Here is a 9,078-nt window from a genome sequence, read left to right on the forward strand (position 1 = left end):
TATTCTGACCACCGGGTCATTCTATTGCCCCATCTGCTCTGGTGTATGAGCATAGCAGTGAACTGAATAGAGACCTGCTTTAACAACTCCTGAATGGCTGTGCCTCGTAGGGGGATGTGTTACAGCTAAAGGAAATCCTGTGCAGGCAGTTGGCTTCGAGCACTTGTTGGCTGGCTTTAAAATGAGTCCCTGAAATTAACAAGCGTGTTCTATCATTACATACTTGTTCCAGTTCAGTGAAATCAATATTGAAGCCAGGAAACCAGCATTCAGAAAGGTTACAATTCTAGCCCCCATATTACTCAGGTTTTCTTTGGATGAAATAAAGTTGGCAGCCCTGGGCAGAATTCTACAATACATGAAAGCCAGGCAAACCTTGAGTTCCACCTTAAGGCCAAGATAGATATTCTCAATGGCTGAAGATCTAACGCTTGTAACAAGAACATGGAAAGTGAACAAACATGAAAAAGGAAACAAAACAGGTTTTAAAATGTACAACAGTTGGAACACGTTAGTTTATTCAGCTTCTTCCTCAGCCTCCTCTTCAAATTCTCCCTCCTCTTCTGCGGTGGCATCCTGGTACTGCTGGTACTCAGACACCAGGTCATTCATGTTGCTCTCTGCCTCAGTGAATTCCATCTCATCCATGCCTTCCCCAGTGTACCAGTGCAAGAAGGCCTTTCTGCGGAACATACCGTGTTTCCCCGAAAGGAAGACCTACCCCGAAAGTAAGACCTAGCGCTATCTTCAGGGATTTCTGTAATATAAGACCTACCTTGAAAATAAGACCTAGTTCGGTGGTAGGTCTTATATTACAGAAATCCGCTAGGTCTTACTTTCGGGGTAGCTGCACATAAACTAATTCATAATTCTGTCTGGATACTCTTCTCGGATCATACTGATAAGGAAGGTACCCATACCAGAGCCAGTACCACCACCCAGGGAGTGTGTGAGCTGGAAGCTCTGGAGACAGTCACAGCTTTCTGCTTCCTTCCTTCCTTACAACATCCATTACTGAGTCAACCAGTTCTGCTCCCTCCGTGTAGTGACCCTTTGCCCAGTTGTTTCCAGCACCGCTCTGACCAAAAACAAAGTTGTCTGGTCTGAAGATCTGCCCGAAGGGTCCGGATCGCACAGAGTCCATTGTGCCTGGCTCAAGATCCACCAGAACTGCACGGGGAACATATTTGCCACCTGATGCTTCGTTGTAGTAGACTAGACATTTATTCTTTCCAGCTGCAGATTGCTGTCACCGTGGTATGTGCCAGTTGGGTCAATTCCAAGTTCATCACTGATGACTTCCCAAAACTTAGCTCCTATCTGGTTGCCGCCAGGGGCGTATTTGCCGCGAGGCAAACAAGGCGTTTGCCTTGGGCGGCATTCCCCAGAGGAGCGGCGAAAATGCCGCAGCCCGGCAGCCTCATGAAGTAACAGGGCAATCGGAGACCAGGAGGATGCAGCGAGCGGATGGTGAGCCGGAGGCAGCGGGGGATGGTGAACAGGTGGCAGCAAGGGACGTGAGTTGGAGGCAGCGGGGGACGGTGAGAAGGAGGCCGCCGCAGCAAGGGACGTCAGTAGAAGGGGACGGGTCCGGGACGGTGAGGAGGAGGCGGGTCCGAGACGGGTCCCCGCAGCTTTGATCGGGCTACGTGGGAGGAGGAGGCGGCAAGAAAGGTGGGCGGAGAAGTTGGTTCCCTTAATCGCCTGTCGGGATCGTGAAGAAAGAAAGTGAGTGAGGGAGGGAGAATCTGTAATGTGGGGCCGATCTAGCGACTGACAGGTTACACAAAAAGTCTTAAAACAGTAAGGGGTGGGGCAAATTTAGTGGGGCAAATTTAGTGGGGGGGGGGCCTGAGTTTCGGCTTGCCTAGGGCAGCCTCAAACCAAAATACACCACTGGTTGCCGCATTGGCCGGCCTGAAGGTGCACGATCTCCCTCATGATGTTAGCTTGTGAATTCGATAGATGTCCCGATAGCAATGTCAAGTGCAATTTTTTTTAACCGCTTGTTAAGACTATGTGCACAAAGCATGGTCACAGATTTACTTTGTTTTTGCAACTCACATCCAGATCATGCAAATGATCATAGAAGTGAAGCAAAACAAATGGCAAACTATCGGGGTGCGTGTGCTGGGAAACTTTTTGCTGTTGTACTGTATAAAGCCCTTCCATGTGCACCTTGCTTGAAAGCTGGTTATAAGTTGATGAGTGCGTTTGCTATTTGTTTTGCTTGGCTGATTTGGTGCAGTGACTCGTTGGGGGAAGTTTTTTTTGCATGCTGGTTGGTGAGTGTGCTGGGAAACTTTTTGCTGTTGATCATAGAAGTGGTCTTAGGGCCTGTTCACACAATTTGGTGACCTGCATTTTTCCACACCAGATCAACGCAAGTCACTGCAAGGGCATGTATAAATTAATTGTATTCGGTGTGTCCCCCTCACACAATAACGCAGGTGTGATGGATGGGGCGCTGTGATAAAATGCAAACATGTTGCATTTTATTGCAGGGTACTGGATGCCACCACAGGTCGCACTTGACAGCACAGTGCACTGGGCTGCCTTGTGGGGAACTGAATCAAGTGTACACTTTGTACATTACCAATAAAGTTAAAAAAAGGAAAACAAATTTAAACTGACACAGCTCCAGCAGTGTGTATTACAATGCACACTGCCAGAGTTGCCACAACGCATTAGTCCATCTGCTAAAATGCAGTTGGCAGGTTAGTGTGAATTGGCCCTTATGGAGAGCCTATAGTGGATAGATAAGGTTAGTATATAACTGGGTGTTACGCTAGTCATACACGGTTAGAATTTCTTCCAAATATTTGTACAAAATTCGATTGTTCAAAAGCCCTTAAAAATGTTGCTACTTGAATGGAATCCCAGACTTCCCAAAGAGGTTTCTTTTATTGCTTAGCAAAGTTTATTTAAATGTATAAGTATATTGCATATTTAGAAGTATATTTACACCAGCCATAACATTATGACCACTGAGAGGTGACGTGAACAACATTGATTGTCTCATTACAATGGTACCTGGAAGTGGGTGGGATATGTTAGGCAGCAAGTGAACATTTTGTCCATGAGAAAGTGATTGACAGACAATCATCTATGTACAAAGGCTCTGGTGTTGGCCAAAAAGAGAATCCTAAAGACGACATTGAGAACGTCCGTACTGAATGTGTCAGTGGTGAGACCACTATTAAAGTGACAGCACATTACTACAGAGAGGGGGCAGGTCAGGTGCTGGATAGAGATACCAAGGACACCACCCACCAGATACCAATGATGATGGTGTAAAGGTGTTTAGTATAGAGACACTTTATGTCTGTGAAGGGACTTGCATTAATCATAGATGTCTGGTGGTGAAGATGCTCACGCTGATGCAAGTTATTCTTGAGTGTGAGACAACTAGCATGGAAACCGAGGGAGACCACATTGATACTGCCAGTGAGCAGAGTGAGGGTGACAATAGAGAGACTTGTACCCGGATGACCTTGACTGTCATTGACTGTGTAGTTGGAGATTACATGGAGTCAGATGGCTACAGTAGAGAGGTGACTGAACAGGGAAAATACATCCAGAAATATGACAGTATAATCACCCAGGACTCTCAGCCAGAGTGGCTGAAATTATCCAGAAAGACAGTAGTTTTACATGTAAAGAGCTGGCATTTCGGGTCAATCCAGGTTTTCTGGAGTATAGCTGGAATCTGGGACCCTGGAGATTTTCAAGTGTCTTAGGAGAGAGGAGATCACCACTCCTGGGTCGGGGTGTTGCCAATTACCAGCATAGGACAAACAGGTAGCTGGAGCCAGCCTTATTAAGGAGACTGGACCAGAGCTCAGTGGTTGGTAGTGTGTGCGAGAGGCACATGGGACAAGCCAAGTGGCGTGTGTGTTGGAGGCACAAAAGACAGCCAGGGAGGCTAAGCAGCTGCTGATGCTGGGAGGGCCCGAGAGGGGCAAGGACACAGGGGAGGTGTGAAGTAGTGCATTGAATGTTTTTGAGAACTGTTTTTTCTGTGGGCAAGTACCCTGAAAACCTTGGCGTTGGGTGACGTGCTCCGTACAAGACAAACAGCAATCTGGGAAACTGTTCATATACTTCTGCTGAAGATACGTGTTCCATATGTTTAGATAGATAGAGATATGTATATATACACACATACTAGAGTCTACTACAAATCCAATTTTGGATATTTGGATACACTATACAGACCTTTTGTATTGTTCTTTCATACACTTCTATACTATTCATAAACAGTTAAACAAACAAATGTTCATGACCTCGAAAGATCTAATCCCCGATTGACCTTTTTCTAGGACATGCACATTAAAATAAGTATTACCTATTACAAAATCAAACAAACATTCTGAAAATAAAACAGTTTGAACAAAATTGTACTGGTGTATGAGCAGCATTACACATCCAATCTGACACCTTGTATAGCCAGCTTCACTGATACCAGTGATAATAGTATTTAAGTTGTAAATGCCACTATTTTTGTAATTTGTTTACCTCTGTCCCCAAACATAAGTTCTTTATGACCTCTGTATAATCCCATAGCCTTGTTACCCTTTGAACCTGGTGAGGTAATGTATTTTTCTGATAAAAAGATGGTTTGTAGGAGATTTTTTACCAGCAGTCAGCATTATGACTAGTTTTAACTGTGTTTCAGAAGAAATCATATTCATGATGATATTTTAGCATCACATTTTACAGTATTAGAAGTGATAGCAATACATAAAAGCAGACTGAAGCCTATGTACATTATTATGTGTAAACTGTGGGCTTTATAAAGAATAACAAAGGAAAATAGAGCAGTTGTCACAGTACCGAGTCAGGTTTCAGTTCCCTCTCTTAAGGTGCCTATACACTGTACAACCATCGCAAGACCTTAGTCTTGCGATGGTTGTAAAGTAATTTAAAAAACGTACGATCTGCCCATCTTGGACAGGCAGATTGAACTTGCGATGATCGCAAGCCCGCCCCCTGAGGGGCGGGCTTCCGATGACCGCAATGCTGAACGGGCAGTGTGCGCGTGCGCACACCGGCCCGTTCGGCATTTGTCTCCCGAGCATCATTCAAACCAGCATGCTCCTTAGACAAAAGACGTGCGGCTTACAGTAGAAACGGTTGCACGTCTTCATTCACACTGCACGATTCTCGTACGATCGCGGGATTTCCCGCGATTCTCATACTAGAATCGTGCAGTGTATGGGCACCTTTAGGGCCCATTCACACCAAGGCCATGCATGCACTACTTTTTTTTCAACCGCACCACGCGGTATTGCGATACCATGTGTTGCAGCGTGGTTGAGCTTATTGTGGCCAGGAGGTGCTTTTGGGGTGCCATTCAAATGAATGGCAATGCAAGACACCTTCAAAGAATAAGAAAACCCAGAATAAGTGCAATCCAAAAGTTTATTAAAATAGTCAGGTACCAAAAAGGTAAATCCAAGAGAACAATAAACAGCGTGTACATCACCATAGACATCTCCCACACCACACCAATGCCTCTCACACGTCTCACCACCCGGGCCCCAATCATCATCATATCTTATAACAATAAAAAGTTACGTAGAGTCTATGATGTACAAATTGTCCTTTTGGTACTCTGGTTTGGAAGGTGAAATAATATTAAGGGGGCTGTTACCTAATTGGATGGTACATATTCCTTTATGGCACGGGTGGGCAAATAATAATATCAAGGGGCCACTTGGGAAACCGGGACAATTGTGGAGGGCCGAACAAATAGGCTGAACTATTACTTTTTTCAATTGCCCCGCAACGCACAGTATTGCGGTACCACACTTACGGCGCGGTCGATCGCATTGCAGCTGGGTGGTGCATTTGGGCTGCCATTCAAATGAACAGTAACGCAACACACCTGCCACACTGTAACACATGGTAGATGCACTGCACGGTACTGTGCAATTAACACACGGCATAGGTGTGAACGGGCCCTGAATGAAGCATTATTGTCCCCACATACCTTAGTTTCCTTTTTTTTATAGGCCAGAGACGGGAGACAGGAGGTGGAGCAGGCTGCCTAAGAGGACAGAAAAAGATACTCTTCCATCCTGTCTGCTAGGACCGCAATGACTGCAGAGGAGGAATACCGCTGAAGTCATCGGTTGCCCTGATGCCAGTGGTCCTAGCAACCAATGACTGAAGAGGACCGCAGTCCGGACACAGAGGCCGGCACATCCATTGTCAGCCAGCACTAACTGCGTCAGAGTGCAGGACAGTGATCAGACCGTGTCTGGACAGGGACAGACAAAGGGCCGGATAAGGCCCACAGGCTGTAAAATGCCAAGGTTTTCCTTATGGTATTATCAACAGGTTTTGTCAGCTCTTATTCCTTCTTCTTGTAATTATTTATTACCATGTAACCACCTATCATCCTCAGTTCCTGACATCTCTATGTTATCCATTGTTCTTCCTCTTCTTTTGATGGCCATCATAAGCATCCTTTGCAACAGTTAATCTTCTGAAACACTTCTTAGAGCCTGTTTTTGTCAGGGTATAGGAACGTTAATCATGTACATATCTCTCTAAGTGGTACAAAAGTTACATATTTTACAGGTGTGTTGATTAGATCCTCCATACATAGCTGTACTTTGGATCCAGATCAGATGTCATTATCTGAAATGATAGGTAAAGAAGCATGATTAATCATCTGCATTGTGTGACTGAGTGACTCTTCATGCAACATTAATGATAAATCTGATAATTGCTCCTCCTGTTTCCAGGTAGATTGTGTTTCCTGTTTTGAATGGCTTACTATATGTTTTTTTGTCAGTTGACCTAAGCAAAATGCAGGTAGTTTCAAATTACGGTAACCTGTACTTTGCCCATTCTGGGTTCACGCAATAAATACTCCCCCCCCATTGCTTATATTTACAGTCATGTGCAAAAATAAGTACAGCCAATAGAAATTGTTGACTTTTTCAGGATATCACTGGGCTGGCCTGAAGTCATCGGATTAAGGGGAATATAAAAATAGCATAAAACACTGCTAGGGGGACCTTGGTGAGAAGAGGGAGCTCTAGATTGTAAGCCCTCAGGGGCAGGGCCCTCCTTACCACCTTGTCTTGAATTGTATTGTGATTGTAATGTCTTCCTTACACTGACTGGCCAGATTATTATGACCACCCCATCAGTACTTCGTTGGGCCATCTTTTGCCTTCAATACTGCGGCGATTCTTCTTGGCATTGACTCCCCTAGATGTTAAAAGGTGATGCAAGGAATCTGACACCATGCCTGATGAATAGCACTGTCCAGTTCTGTGAGATTTGATGGTTGTGGAAGCAGCTGCCTGATGGCTCTTTCAACTTCGTCCCACAAATGTTCAATTGGATTGAGGTCTGGTGATTGTGGGGGCTACCTAAGCAAGGTAAAGTCTCCCTCGTATTCTTTAAACCACTCCTGCACAATACGAGCACCGTGGCAGGGCGCATTGTCTTGTTGGAAGAAGCCATCTCCATTGGGATACGCCATCAACATGATAGGATGAACTTGATCAGCAACGATACTTTGGTATGTTGTGCTATTCAGACGTTGTTCCACACAAATTAAAGGGCCCAAATCATGCCAGGCAAACATGCCCCAAACCATAACACTGCCCCCACCAGCTTGAAGGGTTGTACTCATGCATGTGGGGTGCATGCTTTCATGCTGTCCCGCCAAATTCTCACTCTGCCATCTGCATGATGCAACTGGAAACGTGATTCTTTGGACCACATGACTTTTTTCCAATGCTCGACTGTCCAATCCTTGTGTTCCTGTGCGAATTGGAGACGTTTTATCTTGTTAACTGCAGACAGCAAAGGTGTTCGGACCGGCCTTCGGCTTCCATATTCCATACAATGCAGTGTACGGCGAATAGACCATTTGAGAGGATCCCTGCAGTCATTTGATGCACTGTTGCCCTTCTGTTGTCTTGTACCAGTCTTGCCACTCTCCGTTCTGCCCTAACATTGACTAGTCGCTGACGGCCACAATTTGCACGTTCAGACCCAGATTTTCGGCTGACAGTCCAGTCTTTAAACACTTTAACAACAGCTGCTCTTGAACATTTAACGAATTCTGCTGTGTTGCTGATACTCGCTCCATGGCTCCGAGCGCCAACAATCATCCCACGTTCAAAGGCTGTTAAATCGCGTTGTTTACCCATATCTTCAGAAACAAATCACTTCTACTGTCGTGGTAAACAACCTGCTTCCCTATTTATAATGGTCTGGCCCTCTAGCAACTTCAGCGTGAAATTATAGCTAATTTGCCTACAAACATCAGATGGTCATAAAAATCTGGCCACTCAGTATATTGTAAAGCGCTGCACAAACTATTGGCGCTATATAAATCCTGTATAAAAATAATAGATGGTGGGGGCTGAGCCCAGAGCTGAACTTTAAACTGAAAATTCTTTTGGGCTTTATGTGAACCTGATAATAAATTATATCATGTGCCCATGTAATGGGGCTTGTAACTTTTTTGTACCATGACCATACTCCATTAGTGTAAATAAACTAGTGATTGATGGCCCTAGAATTATTGCTCTCATTGCGACGTTTGCGGCGATATGTAACATGTGCGGCGTAATGGGCGCAATCGTCGTTTTTGCAGGCATGCGCCCCTGACGCATGTTTGCATGCGTGTATGTGTGGGAACTTTTTTGTTTTTTTAAAATTCTTTTTTATGTGTAACTTTAATTTTTGGGGGGGAACTTTAATTTTTTTCCCCCACTTAACTTTATTGCTATCAGATAGGGGGCTAAGAAACCCCCTTATGTAATAGCAAAATATGTGACAGGTCCTCTTAGGACACCTAGGCCCCCCCTGAAGAAGCTGATGAAGCACAGATCTGCTTCATCAGCTTCTCTCCAGCATCTGAAGCTGGAGAGTGACACGAGAATGCGGAAGTGATGTAATATACACCACTTCCGCATTCTGACACCGGAGAGAGATCGTGTACCGACCTCCCTCTGATCTCCTGTCAGAGAAGCACTATGCTGGTCCCGGGCTCGCACTGGGCACAGCGGAGCCCAGAACTAGCATGACAACGGGAGGGGGGGG

General features: G+C 45.2%; 1 pseudogene; it reads right to left on the reverse strand.

Moving 5' to 3' along the window:
- Positions 1-449: 449 nt before the first annotated feature.
- On the reverse strand, positions 450-1,956 carry LOC108788138 (annotated as a pseudogene).
- Between the last annotated feature and the right edge of the window lie 7,122 nt (positions 1,957-9,078).

This window comes from Nanorana parkeri, unplaced genomic scaffold, assembly GCF_000935625.1.
Source record: "Nanorana parkeri isolate BGI_ZX_2015 unplaced genomic scaffold, ASM93562v1 scaffold307, whole genome shotgun sequence".
NCBI lineage: Eukaryota > Metazoa > Chordata > Amphibia > Anura > Dicroglossidae > Nanorana > Nanorana parkeri.